This window comes from Rattus norvegicus, chromosome 16 (genome assembly GCF_021556685.1).
Source record: "Rattus norvegicus strain SHRSP/BbbUtx chromosome 16, alternate assembly SHRSP_T2T, whole genome shotgun sequence".
NCBI classification, from domain to species: Eukaryota; Metazoa; Chordata; class Mammalia; order Rodentia; family Muridae; genus Rattus; species Rattus norvegicus.
Window position 1 is genome coordinate 29,229,335 of NC_141549.1, and position 14,441 is coordinate 29,243,775.

Below are 14,441 nucleotides of genomic sequence, written 5' to 3' on the forward strand. Positions count from 1 at the left end.
CTTTACCTCGGCCTCCAACTCCAGCAGGGACTCTTTGGGAACCCACAGGCCACTCCTTAGCAAATAGGACAACTGCAGCTTCTCACCTCTTCCTCCATTCCTTCAAGTTTAAGCACACCCTTTCATCCCCAGCTCTGTAGCAGACCACCAGCTGTGCCTTCTCCTTCCTGCCTGTCCCAAGTGACTAAGTAAACAGATTCAGGAGGAATATCCTTTTTAAAAAAAAAAAAACAAAAACTTGTTTTATTGGATATTTTTTATTTACATTTCAAATAGGTTTCCCATTCATGAACCTCTTCTACATCCTCCCTCCCCCCCCCCCGCCTTCTTCCATGAGGGTGTTCCCCCACCCAACCACCCACCCCTCCTTGTTGAGCACCAATGGCAGGAGCAACATCCAACTCTCCTCCATCTTGTGAAGCCCCTTTACTACACCCAGCCCATCCCCATTCCTAAGTCTCAGGTCCCAAAACCCAGAAGCCATTTTACCTAGAAACTTTACTGCCTACACCTATCCAGAACCCAGATTTTCCTTCTGGTAACACACAGCCACCAAACTCTCCTAAGAACCAGAGATAAAACAGAAACTAAGGAACAAAACAGCCACCCAATAAAGACAAGACCAGATATCAGCACCCAGAATTACGATCTTCTCAATCTCAGGTGTGAAAGCTAAATGTTTGTATTCACTAAACCATAGGATGTTATGCTTTGCTTAGGTGGCTATACCTGAATAGATTCTATTTACTGAAAACATGCATTCATCTTTGAAAAGAACTACAAACTTAAATAAGTGAATAGATATTGTTGTCTTGGAACTTTTGATCATAGCAAAGATTCAATTGAGAGGAAAACCTTATGTATGGCCAACTAATTCAGCAAGCTGGCCTTTTATAAAGAACGAACAGTGGTGTCTTCGTGTTGCTACTTACATGTATAAACAGATAGTTTGATGTTGGGCTACACTGGACAGATGTCACTCTGCTATTACTTCCTGAAGCCTCTATAGATCCCCAATCTCTACAGTGTTAATGGCTCATTATATATTGTCTTAGAATGCTTTTTGGTTGGCAATTTCAAAACGTTTCTAAATGCTTGAATTTGTGTAATTCTTCTGGATAAAATATTTCTTGCCATATGTGTTTAATCTATAATAATTGGAAGCATGTCTTCACTGGAACATTTACCTAAGTATGGCTAGAAGCACATTTTGATGTATTTGGAAGTTCTTCCTTATACTCTACAACATTTCCAAATGGGAATTACTTTGGTAAACTTGGGTGTCTTGTTAGAAAACAACATAACACATAAAGTGAAGTTTATACAAATGGAACCACCTTCTTCAATAGTAATGGAATATGAATACATTGGTGATAAGCTCACTTCCTTTGACAAGTTTCCTTTCCTCCTCAAATTCCATAAACTTTGTTATCATAAACTACACTTTTAATGTTCTATTAACATACACTAATTGTGCACAAATAATGAGTTTCATTGGAACATTTTCATCATGTATATGGATTTTGATCACAATAACTCCCATTATCGTCACACAGAAGGGATTCCAATTTATACTATTTGAGCATCGTTGTTTGCAAGCTCCAAGTCACTGTCAGGTCAGAAGTCAAGATGACCATGGGTGGTCTGTGACTGTACAGTGCTTAGACAAATACTTATGTATGGTGAGTGGTCAAATTGAATGACTGCATAATTAATAAGTTATATGTCTACATACCCACACTCTCAAATATATATGTGCACATACTAGTAATAATAGATAAATAAGTTAAATGTATCTTTTTTTTACAAGAGCATGTTGACAAACTACCATGACTTTTGTTTAGAAATCACTAAAATAATAATGAGAACTAGGTTAATTTATTACATCCAGTGTTGAAACCTGGTGGCTATTTAATTATCTAGAAAATGTAGGTCTGAATTACTGCAGAGTTTTCCTCATGAGTCAATTCATCTTGTTTGTATCTCCAAATTGAATTGGAACAAAGAGAGGCGGTTCCTCCTTTTGTATGACTAATCAGTAGACGAGAGTGTAAATGGAGAAATGCTTTGACCTTCTCTCGCTGCATAGATTTTTATCACTGTTCACTGGGCACATGAGGCTAAAACTTCAGGAGAGGGGTTAAAAGCAGGAGAACATTCATTTCATAAAAATGGACATGGAAATTATTCTGTTATGAATCGCATTTGCGAAGTACAGGTTTTGTTCTGTGAAAACCTGGTGCATTTCTATTGCCATGGTGACCTAGAGAGAACATGAAATGGCTGTGGATTAATGGTTTCACTCGGGGGTCAATTTTCAAACTAATAGAATGTGCTCTTTTTAGTTCCTGTTCTTGTCAGCGTTTACCAGTGCGTGTGTGCATCAAGTTTTAGGTGATTTTGTTGTTGTTGTTGTTGTTGTTGTTGTTTCATCAGTGGATGCCATGCACAGGAAACCAGAAGAGATCGAATTGTCTGTCTAGGACATTTGGGAAGACACTCCCTAAAGAAAGTAGTGAACACGAAACCTGCTTCAGCTAAGTGATTTGGTCCTGACATTGAAAGACACATCAGACTACTGGAAGTTCATTAAAACCCATTATCTTCTTTCTTCAAAAAAAAAATCATCTAATAAAAAAAAAAGCAAAAAGCAACCAATCATAGCACTTCAGAGCAGTCATGTCTATGTTTGTTGGTGTCTGTCTAATGGACTGTGTATGATCAGAGAATACATATGCCATCCTCAAGTATGATTTATGATGTATATGTCTCCTACTATGTTCCCACATGCTCTTTCCTCCTCGTGGCTGCTAGGATGATAATGCCCTGAACCACTTGAGATGGAACATATCAAAAGTACACAGAAGCTGTCAGGCTTATCAGCAGGAAACCCATTCTGTTGGCTTCCTGGTCTACCACGAATCGTCCTGTTCTTTAGATTTTTGTGTTTGGAGTTTTTTTTATTGAAGTTTAGCTTATCCTAATTCACATTCACTTGAAACTTACAACAGAGACACATGTGTATGTGAACCTCCTGTCAGTCAAAAGCATGAGTTGAAAAGAAATTCAACTAAGGTCTTGGATTGCAAGAAAAATAAGAAAATGTCTATTTTTAAAATGGATCTGACCTTCTCAAGGAACCATCAGTGAATAAAAAACAATATTATCATTTTATTTTTTGCTTAGCACAAACTAATAATCTACTAAGTGGAACTGACTTAGAATTTTGGTGATCAATTTTCTATAAACTGATCCCTGCACCTTCTGGAAATTAATGATTTTGTTGTCATTTGGAGTTCTCTATTTTCTCATTAAAGTGGACCAATAAACCTATAAAATTTTGGCTGATGTTGGATTACTGTAAGTTATAGGCGTTATTATAATCAGAATCCCAATAAGAACATTCATCGTTGGGTGTTAATGTCTATGCTAAAGTCACTGTCATTTACACCTGCAAATACATTCTAAACAATGTGTTCATCTTTCTGAGTATAAGGTTTAACACTATTCATATTTCACAAATGACAAGTGGAGGCTTGGAGAGAAGTAACTTGCCCAAAGCTATATAAAAATTATATAGCTAACCAGGATTTGAAACAGGACTTGACACCATGTTTACTCTTTAATTTTCGAACCCAGAGAGCAAAATACCAAGCAAAGTTGATTTTCCAGTTGTCCCTTGTAAATTACTTTTTCAAGAACTTCAGTTGCTGTGCTAGAGGTGCACTCTAAAGTCTTCAGCTTTTTGACATCTCTTCAGAATCAAGAATATAACAGAATAGCATGATTTTAAAACCATGCAAAATTGTTGTCAAAGCTACCATAACTTAACCATTCAAAAATATTAAAACTGTGAAGAAATACCCTTGATTCTTCTATACCTGCCGTGAAAAGCACATCCGTCTTCACAAGTTTTGTTTGTATGAAAACATAATCTTCATTCAACTACCACCTATTATTTGAGTTTCATACATAATGGCAAGGGTACCTGGATTACATTTTGAAAGTTTTAATCCAACAGCTCTGAGAAATGCACACATGTGCATATGCACATGCACATACATACATTTCCTGTCAGGAAAAATATTTGCCTGTCTCAACATTCCATCTATGTTTCTAACAAAATTATTGATTCCAAATGAAACCTACACTTTAATTTGTATTGTGTACATGCCAATCACTCAAAGTTTTTGAATCATAACTAGTAGTTACCTATGATCTTCTTCACCTATTGCTGATAAATTACTATATGCAAATAACTTTTATGTGATAGAATTGATGTTTTAGCCTGTATCATTATGTAGCACTGACTGTCCTTGAGCTCATCACATAGAACAAATTGGCCTTTAACTCAGATCTGCTTGTTTTTGCCTCCCAAGCACTAGGATTAAAGACATGTGCCACGTTGACCAGCTTAAAATTAATTTAAAAATTCAAAGTTCAGTGACTGAATTTCTTAGCTACAAATTTAAGAGATGAATTCTTTACACATGGTAAGGACTGCGGTGCAAATATCTGTAAAGTAATAAATCGCGCACAAACACTTTAGTTTTTAAAAAAGCACTAATTGGTAAGAACACCTCATAAACAAGAAAGAGTGGTTATCTGAAACTAAAATATAAAATGTATCCGCAGGTGGATGACGCCTATTTGGCATCATGCCTCGAAGATATTTTTTTTTTGCTTATGATATTTAGCTGGCGAATAAGCATTTACCTAAGCCACAGCTAGCACACAAAGCCTGCAATCCTAGCAAGTGTAACATTTTATGAACATGGGGTTTGTAACGTAGGAGTTCCTGAGTGTGGCAAGATGAAATAGTGGACTTGCGAAGTGAAGCATTCGTCCTTGATCATCTAAAAGATGCAGGTGACACACACAGCAGTTTGGTTTTGTTTCTTTGACAGACATGAGTCTTGAAGTCATTTTCAAGTCATGTTCTGTGAAGAGGAGGAAAGCAATTCTCTAGACTTAATAAGATAAGATTATTCATATCTATTCTTCAACTTCCTGAAATCAGGTCTTTGGAGGGGACTTAATAGTAAGATCATTGAAAGTATAACATTTATTATTTTCCTGGGACAATACATGTCTTAATGTGCAAAGAAATAGCTTGATGTGGAAGGTACAGTGGACCAATTTTTTTTTATAAAATCCTAGGAAATCATGCAAGCTCAAGAAAGTCAATTTAATCTCTTCCTTCCATTTTCCCTATCAGGAAATATATAAGTGAAACTGACATCCCTTTATGGCTTAGAAAAATAAGCCGTGTGCTTAGGAAAGACTTGAGATGTAACAGGGCTATTAGTTAAGTTATTTTCAGGCAGAAAAAGATTTTTATTTTCTTTTAATAATTTAAAATTTAAAAATTTTAAATGTAATGAACTCATTCCCCCCCCTTTCTTCTGCCAAATCTCCTGTGTCCTCTCTCTCCAACCCTTCTGATGAGCTCCCCTCCTCAAAATTATGGACTCCTTTTCATACACACACACACACACACACACACACACACACACACACACACACACACATGAAAAATTCATGGGTATATATACATCTGACCTGTTGAGTCTATTTAAAGCTTCTTATACACGTGATTTTAGGGCTGACTATTTGGTTGTGTAACCAATCTGAGGGCTCATCCCAGAGGAAGGCTAACTTTGCTCAGCAGTACTTGTTTAATGTAGTTTTCTTCCCTCCCTTAGGGGCGGAGCATCTTGAGACTCCTCTCTTTGATGTTAGGTTGTGTGTTAGTGTTGCTGTTGAGTCTTGTTTAGATAGCCATAATGTTTTAGTCATCATGGATGTAGCTTTCCTGTTATTTCTAGGAGACACAATCTCTGTGTGGTTCCTCTAATTTTTGCAACTTCTACTCCTTATATGATGTCTTAGGTAGAAGAACTGCATTGTGGATGTTTCTGTTGGGCTTAGGTGTTAGGCCTATGACCAGTGGCTCTCTGTGTTTTTTACCAGTTTTGGCTTTCTGTGATGGTCCTTGTCTGTTGCCAAGAAAAGACAAGGGCTGAAAACTACACTTATCAACGGATATTAGGGCAAGTGTTTATAATTCACTTAGGAACTACACTGATTTAGTAAACAGTCAGTGCTAGCTTCTTCTCTAAGGTCTGTGACTTCACTAGCACAGGAAAGTTGCCTAGATTTCTAATACTAGGCAGAATTTCCTTCCTTTCATGTACTTGAAGACAAACAAGGAGGGATGTGTTCATTCTGACAGAGAGAATAAGGCTAGGTTTGATGCATGCTGAAACACAGCTCTCTTCTAGAATATTTGATGAGTATAGGTTTGCCTCAAGGTCAGTACCAAGTTTTTAATCTTTTTTAAAAAAGATTTCTTTATTTATTTTATGGATATGAGTACACTGTTGCTGTCATCAAACACACAACAAGAGATCACCAGATCCCATTATAGATATCTGTGAGCTACCATGTGGTTACTGGGATTTGCACTCAGGACCTATGGAAGAGCAGTCGGTGCTCTTAACTACTGAGCCTTCTCTCCAGCCTCAAGTTTTTGATCTTAGTAAACCTGATTTTCCAGTGGTTTCTAATTCCAAGTCCAACAAACTGAGTACTTCTGTGTTAGATCACTTCTCAGTAAGTTTAGATTTGGCTTGTACCTGGCAAGCTAATTATGTAAGAAATCATACAATTACCAAGGTGAAATGAGGAACAGAAGAAGCAGCAAGTTGTAATGTGGGTAAGGGGAGAGCCCAGGACATCAATAAATAAGCCCCTGCAAGTCTCCTAAAAGATGACCACCCTGGTCAAATTGGATCTTTATAGTAAAAAGGCAAACTACCTACAATCATAACTATTAAATTTGAGGCATCTACTTAGTCATTCACCAATTTATGGCTGAAATCAACATTATCATTAATGACAGTTTACCTCAAATACAACAACATTGTGAGCCAAGAAGTTTTACTGCAACTCTGTGAACTGAGTGTTTCAGCACAGCTAAAGCTGAAATGTCTATTAGCATTACATAACTATTGTTTTATTAAATAATATAGATAGACGAAGACACATAACTTAAATGTATGCATCAAATATTACTATAAATTGACTGTGAAATTATTCCTACTTAATAAAGACTTTTAATAAGAGACATTGAATATAGACTTTCCTGTGAGGCATAGGGAGTATTTATATAAATATCTATAGCTTAACAACCTTCTATTCTAATTTTAAAAATATTTAAGCAGAAGTGGTGACGAACACCTTTAGTCCCAGCACACAGGAGGCAGATGCAGGTAAATATCTGTAACTTAAAATCCAGCCTGGTTTACATACCAAGATCCAGGCCAGCCAGGAACACAATGTAAGAACCTGTCTCAGAACAATTATTGAACATATCATGGATCTATGAAAATAAATAATTATAAAAAATACTTTTAATCAAAAACAAAATAAAATAATTGCTTATTTTATTCAGCTTCAATAATGATGCCAATGAAATGCTATGAAATCTGTATATTCAGGGAAAAGTTTAATGTAACATTTGCTCCAAGTACAATTCGAGAAGAAAGATACAAAACAACATTTTTAGAAAATTCTAAAATTCTGCAGAAATTCTAAGTTTTCAGTCTCTGTGATACTCCAAGTGGCTACCTTCATTACTAAGAAAGTTAAATCTAAATGATGTTTCAATCAAATGATTGCTGTAACTGACAGTGCCTGCCTGCCTGTAATTTTATGTTTTTATCCATGTGGGTGGCATCTGTGAAACATCAACCAAAATAGATCATGTCATCATAAGCCAAGTTATGCAAAATGGCCTTTCAGATAAAAGAACAGCTGGATCTGGGAGTCACGAGTAGAAGAAAAAGAAAAGAGAAAGAGAAAAAGGACTCAGAGTCTCTAGGTTCTAACACATGGGGCTGATAGTACTTATCACTAGCTGCTCATTGACTCAATGATGCACACACCCATTAAGCGTGTGTGTGTGTGTGTGTGTGTGTGTATGTGTGTGTGTATGTGTGTGTATGTGTGTATGTGTGTATGTGTGTGTATGTGTGTATGTGTGTGTATGTGTGTATGTGTGTGTATGTGTGTATGTGTGTGTATGTGTGTATGTGTGTGTGTGTGTGTGTGTGTGTGTGTGTGTGTGTACACTCTGGCTTCTTAGGTTTAGGGTGACAAAGAAAATTTATGAGCTGTAGGTCTTCTTTACTCTGGGTTGAATGAAGGATACACATGTATAATGGAGTCATTGGGGGAAGAGTTGAGGCACTGAATAGTGTGCCTTCTCTCCATAGTTCATGGGCTTCTTACTAGTGCATCAGTATAAAAAACTCAGTTTAAAACTGGGTAGATACAGCCAGTGAAGTGGGTGTGGTTACTTTCACCTTGACTCACATGCATAGTTCAGCATAGCACCCTCGTCATCTCAATAGCCTTAACTCAGCCACATCTACGATATCTCTTTTGTGATGTAAATAACAATTTTAGGATCCAAGGATTGGACATGAAATCAACTGAATATTATTTTTCCTTAAAAAACGATACATTAAGAATTTATGTGCATGTATGTGCACAGAGTACTTGTGTGTGCATGGGAGTCAGAGAACATTCTTGGCTATTACTTTTCAGTTGGTATTCATCACGAGTGTTTTGAGACAGAATCTCCCACTGGCCTGTAACTCCCCAATGACCCTAGGATGGCTGGCCAGGAAGTGACGGAATACACATATCTCTGCCTTTTCAGTGCTAGGATTAGAAACGGTTTCTACCACACATGGGTTTTAATTTTTTCTGATATTATATTTATTTAGTGGGGGAAACACAAAACACAGCATGTGCATGTAGAAGATAGTTCTTTTTCTGCACCCTGTGAGTCCTGTAGATAAAACTCTGGACTCGAGTTATGGAGTTTAGCAACAAGAGACTTTACCCACTGAGACTCTGTCAGTCAGAATGTTGGTATTTGTTCATTTGTTTGTTTGATGATTTTAAAATGGGTTCTTGGAAATGACGTTCACGTTCTCTTGCCTGCAAGGCAAGCACTTTACTGACAGAGCTATCTTTTCAGGCTGATACATTAATAATGTTGCCTAAAAGACAGCCAGCATACATTTTCAAAAACACTTTGAGAGTGCTAACTTCCAAGCCTTAGAAATGTTAAGTATGTTCTAAAGGTAGCAAATCTTTTATATTCTTCATTAGCATATAATCAATTAAGATATACATTATCCTATTGTTTAGTCTTCAACCAATAGCTAGATTACATCTGAGATGATATATCAATAGGTCCCTCACATTGAAAGCCTCTAATCTACTTTCAAAAGATGTGTGCCCCATTTAGCAATAATTGCTGACACCTAAGGAATCTTTTCCTTAAGACAGAGTAGTGCCAACTCATAGAATATTTAGACCCACACGGAAAATCCACTCCTACTAGAATATAGGTTTTCAGCTAACAACACTCTTAACCCTTAACTCTATGTGATGTGCAACCAACAGATCTTGGAATATAAACACTATAAAGTCTATTTTTATCAGGACGGCACATGGCTAACCACATGAAGAAACCACAGAGAGGTATGAAAACTGGATAGACGTAAGGATGAGGATGTAGCTCTGTCGCTAAAGTGATTACCCAGCAGGCATAGGGCACTAGGTTCAAGCCCTAGCACTTAGTAAGCTGTGATGTAGTGAATGCTTATAATCACAGCTCCCTGGAACTGGAGGTAGAGGATCGGGAGTTCAAAGTCATCCTTGACTACGTAGCAAGTATCCCCAGACAACAATAAAACCAAAAAACTCAGTTTATACACACACACACACACACACACACACACACACACACACACACACACACATATATATATATATATGTATACCAATGAGTAGCTATATATAATATTAGAAAAAAATGACAAGCCATGTGTGGTAGCAAGCATTTCTAATTCTAGTCCTAAGAAGGTAGAGATAGCCATATTCCTGTTGCTTCCTGGCCAGCCATTCTAGGGTCATTAGTGAGTTACAGGCCAGTGGGAGATGCTCTCCCAGAACACTCATGCTGCATGCCACCTAAAGAGTAACAGCCAAGAATGTTCTCTGATCCCCACAGGCGGGCATGCACTCACAAGTACATCTGTGCACATACGTGCACATAAATTCTTAATGTGTCAATATTTTTTTAGAAAAAATAATAGTCAGTTGATTTCATGTCCTATCCCTGGAACGTGAAAAATGTTATTTATATGACAAAAGAGATGTTGTAGATGTGACCGAGTTAAGGCTATCGAGATGATGAGGATGCTAACCTGATCTGTCCATGTAGTAACAACTCCAGGCACTCACTGCCTTTGATGCTTAAAAAGAAAACCATTTAGGAATGCAGGTTTTCTCTGCAAACTAGAGAAGACAAAGAAAAACATTTCTCCTTGAGCCTCCAGAAAGGAGTGAAGCCTGACTAACCCCTTCATTATTCTCCCACATTCTTGGTGGAATTGGTATTGCTTCTAACTGTAGACATTCTATACTTTTAGTACTTGGCTTTCCCTCACATAGGGAAGGGCAATAAGTGTACAGCAGACCTTTCCTTTCAGCTTAGATCATTTTCCAAGTCACGGGTATGATGAGCTTACTTAAAAGCCATTATTTGGCTCTCTGTTTTTTAACTTGAGCTTCAGCTCACATTGTAATTAATGTGTAATTAATGCTCTAGTGTAAGATTGTAATATCTGCTTCACACACAGGTTCCTACATTATAATAAAACTTCACAAAACTCGGATGAGTTGGGAATTATTTAACCATTTTATATTTATCATCTCTAGTGCTGTTTTACCAAAGTCAATTTGTGTATTTTGCTCTCAGGTTCTGAATCACATTCATGAACCAATCCTTTGACCACAGCATGATTATTCAGTTTCTTCATTGTAAATGAAAGAGGCTATGTCAGTCTATCAAAACCATTGGAGTTAATTATCTGAACAGGGGGTAATTGTTGAACAAAGTACTCGGTCCAGGAAACCTTACTTGTACCACAAAGTCCCTATTAACTATGTTATACTGTCTAATATTGTTCCAAAGTTGCACAGTATTAAGAAAAAAAGGAATATCAGAGACTTTAAAATCAGAAGTCACTGGCCTCCACCTTCTAGCAAGCCCTATGCCCCACTCTAATCAACCTCTTTGGTTTCTTCTTTAAAAAAAGGAAAAAAGGAAGAAAAAGGCACAAGCCCTGTTGTCTGTCCCAAGTCCTACCACCAGAAAAGCTAGTCTAGGAGTGCAATATCACACTGATGTTGTAGCCATCTAAACTTAATAATAATAAATTGGACAGTTTAAAATTGATGGTTTCTTTCAAAAGCTGTTTGGGAAAAAGGATCCGAAGTCAACTGTTTCCACGTGGACCTTTGGGGTTTGCACTGAGCGAGGAGATGCAGGCGTCCGCTTTGCTCTGGCTTGGCTGGCCATCACAACACACTGGGGCCAGAGGACCCAGAGCCGCTAACCTGCTGTCACCCAACAGAGACCATAGCTGTGACCCAGCGTACACACTGTTCCAGGATAGCTGCCACTTCTCCAAATCCCCAGCCACAGGGGCCCCCAGTCCCTCAGTCCCTGGCAAGAATCCTGCTGGCTGTGTAGTGGCCCAGGCTGTGTAGGAGAGACCCTACCAGCAGGATGACTACAATGTGGGCCATAGAACTGACCTCCATATTTTGGTCCCGAACTCCTCACATAGTGTGCGCTGGCAGGATGGGCTGACGTTATGGTTTTCTTTTTTTCTTTTGTTTGTCCTTTTTCAAAGATGGGTGTTGGTTGGAATTGCTCTGTATTTGCTTGGAACTGGATGGACAGACTTCAGCATTGCTGTGGGGGTGGGGGGAGCACCAGCAACCAAACAGAAACTGTTTCTGGTCCTGTTTTTATTTTCAAAAACCAATGAACCTGATGGTGGAGCCTGTCCCCTCTGAGGAGAAGTGACTTGGCTGCCCTGGACTCTCTTGGTGACAATCATTGTGTCTTGCTCTGGAAGACACTGAGTTCTTTGTACATTTACACCTTCCGTGCCCCACCCACCCTCGTAGCTGGTCTTTGTTTTCTTACCTCCCCTTTCTGCCCCATGTATATCATATTATGAGAGATGCCACCTGCCTGAAAAAAAGACGTTGTGCCGACTCTTGGGAACGTTGTAGCTGTTTCTGTGTTTTTTCTTACCTTGTAGTTTGGTTCTGAATTATGAGAGGGAAAAAAAGTAATTATGATACATTGTAGTTTGTGTACGGTATATGTTGATAACGTTTTATTAAAGGGACATCCTTTTTCCACAAAAAAAAAATAGAAGAAGGAGGAGGAGGAGTGGGAGGGGGAGGAGGAGGGAAGAGAAGAAGAAGAAGAAGAAGAAGAAGAAGAAGAAGAAGAAGAAGAAGAAGAAGAAGAAGAAGAAGAAGAAGAAGAAGAAGAAGAAAGTCATTGACTTCCAATAACTTGTGTATTATTGGAGAAGATTTAAACAAATCATAGTGTCTCATTGATCATCAGTGTTTGCACCTAATAAGGTAACTAGCTGTGTTTATCAGTTGTTCAGGCACTAGAGATGACATGTAAGATGATTAAAATAATTCTCAACTCATCCGAGTTTTGTGAAGATTTTACAATAATATTTAGCACCTTGTAGGTATTTACTGGGCTGTGTTGATCATTGTATGGGTTTCCTTGGTAGAATGCAAAGAGATATCTACTTATCCCACATAAGGTACCAATGACAGAGTCCACCAGGGTTCAACTGGGCAAACCAGTGAGTTCACTGCGTTTATGTACAGAACACGAATGAGGGTTTACACAGACACCTGGAAGACTCAAAGGCAGTTATGTTGTGGAAAAGCCCACCCCAGCATAGGTGGTGACTCACAAGGGCTGCATCCTAGAGTTCCCTGTGCTGCACCAACTGCAGGCAGCTCAGCCAGAGACACACTCTCCACTCCCTAGCAATTGTTACTACTGACATAACCTTGGGTTGAGAGCCTTATCAATCTTGTAAATTCTGAGACCTTTAAGGTTGGTTTGTTTGGCTTTTGTTGTTTTCTTTCTTTCTGAGTCTTATAATCCTGGCTTCTTTCTCCAAAAGTGAACATTTCTGTTTAGAGAAACTGGCTGCCCAGCACTCAAGGAGACGTTGGGCGCCTAGACGTAGCTTATAAGGCTGTAGTATTATAGTACAAGTACTGATGGTGGATTTGGGGAGATCTGGTTGAACTCTAACAACTAGTCACAAAAACCCCTTGGATGAGACAGATAAGGTCTGAAATTCAGGAATGTGGATGTTGTACATTTGCATCGTGTTTCTGACTCTTCCGGTAATTTTTGCATCACTTTTAGAAAGGAATTTGGCCAGTGAGAATTAACCTTTTATGTCATACCCACCATCAAAATAACAGATTAGAGGGCAAAAAGACATCTGCGGTACAATTCTTGCCAGTAAGTTATTTGTAGGTGCATTAGGAGATAATGGAGAAATGTCAAATAAAGTGTAAAAGGAAAAAAATCACAAATGACTAAAATGATGATATAGGTGGAAGTTGGGGGGAGAAGTAAGAGGGAGAAGGGGTGGAGAGTGATGGGCATCCTAGCATATGTGGATAAGGACACAGAAGACGGACAGTAGGAAACCCAGGGAAACAGTGGGTGGCTGCGAAGACTGAGTGTGCAGAAAGCAAGACTAGAGGTAGCAACGGTAAGATGGTTGGATATCCCTGGGTCAGAGGGGAGGTTTCAGGACTAAAGGGACATGCTTATTTTCAGCATGTTAAACACTTAGAATGGCAATTTTCAGTCTGTGGGTCGCAAGCCCTCTGAGGGCAGCATGTCTGATATATTACCATTTAAAACAGTGGCAAAATTACAGATAGGAAACAGCAATGGAAATCACTTTATGGTTGGGGGTCAGCACAACACAAAGCACTGTACTAAAGGGTCACAGCATTGAGAAGGTTGAGAGCCATCACGTTAGGAGCCACTAATCAGAGTCAGTCCTGAGTCTCGCATTGCTTTTGCAATGCAATCTTGGTAGTCTGACTGTGAAGTTACACATCTAAAATACATGAAAGAAAGAAAGAGAGAGAGAGAGAGAGAGAGAGAGAGAGAGAGAGAGAGAGAGAGGAAGGAAGGAAAGAAGGAAGGAAGGAAGAAAAAAAGGAAGGAAGGGAAGGAAGGAAAAAAGGAAGGAAGGAAGGAAGAAAAAAGAAAGAAAGAAAGAAAGAAAGAGAAAGGAAGGAAAAAAGGAAGGAAGGAAGGAAAAAAGAAGGAAGGAAGGAAAAAAGAAAGAAAGAAAGAAAGAAAAAGAAAGAAAGAGATCATGTCAGAGAAATGCTACAAGTAGCACTGGATAGTTTCCAGGAAGCTGTTTCACAAAATCAGTTCCTATGGAGAATTGCAGTTTCAATTTTTGGGCAAAATGGATGGATGT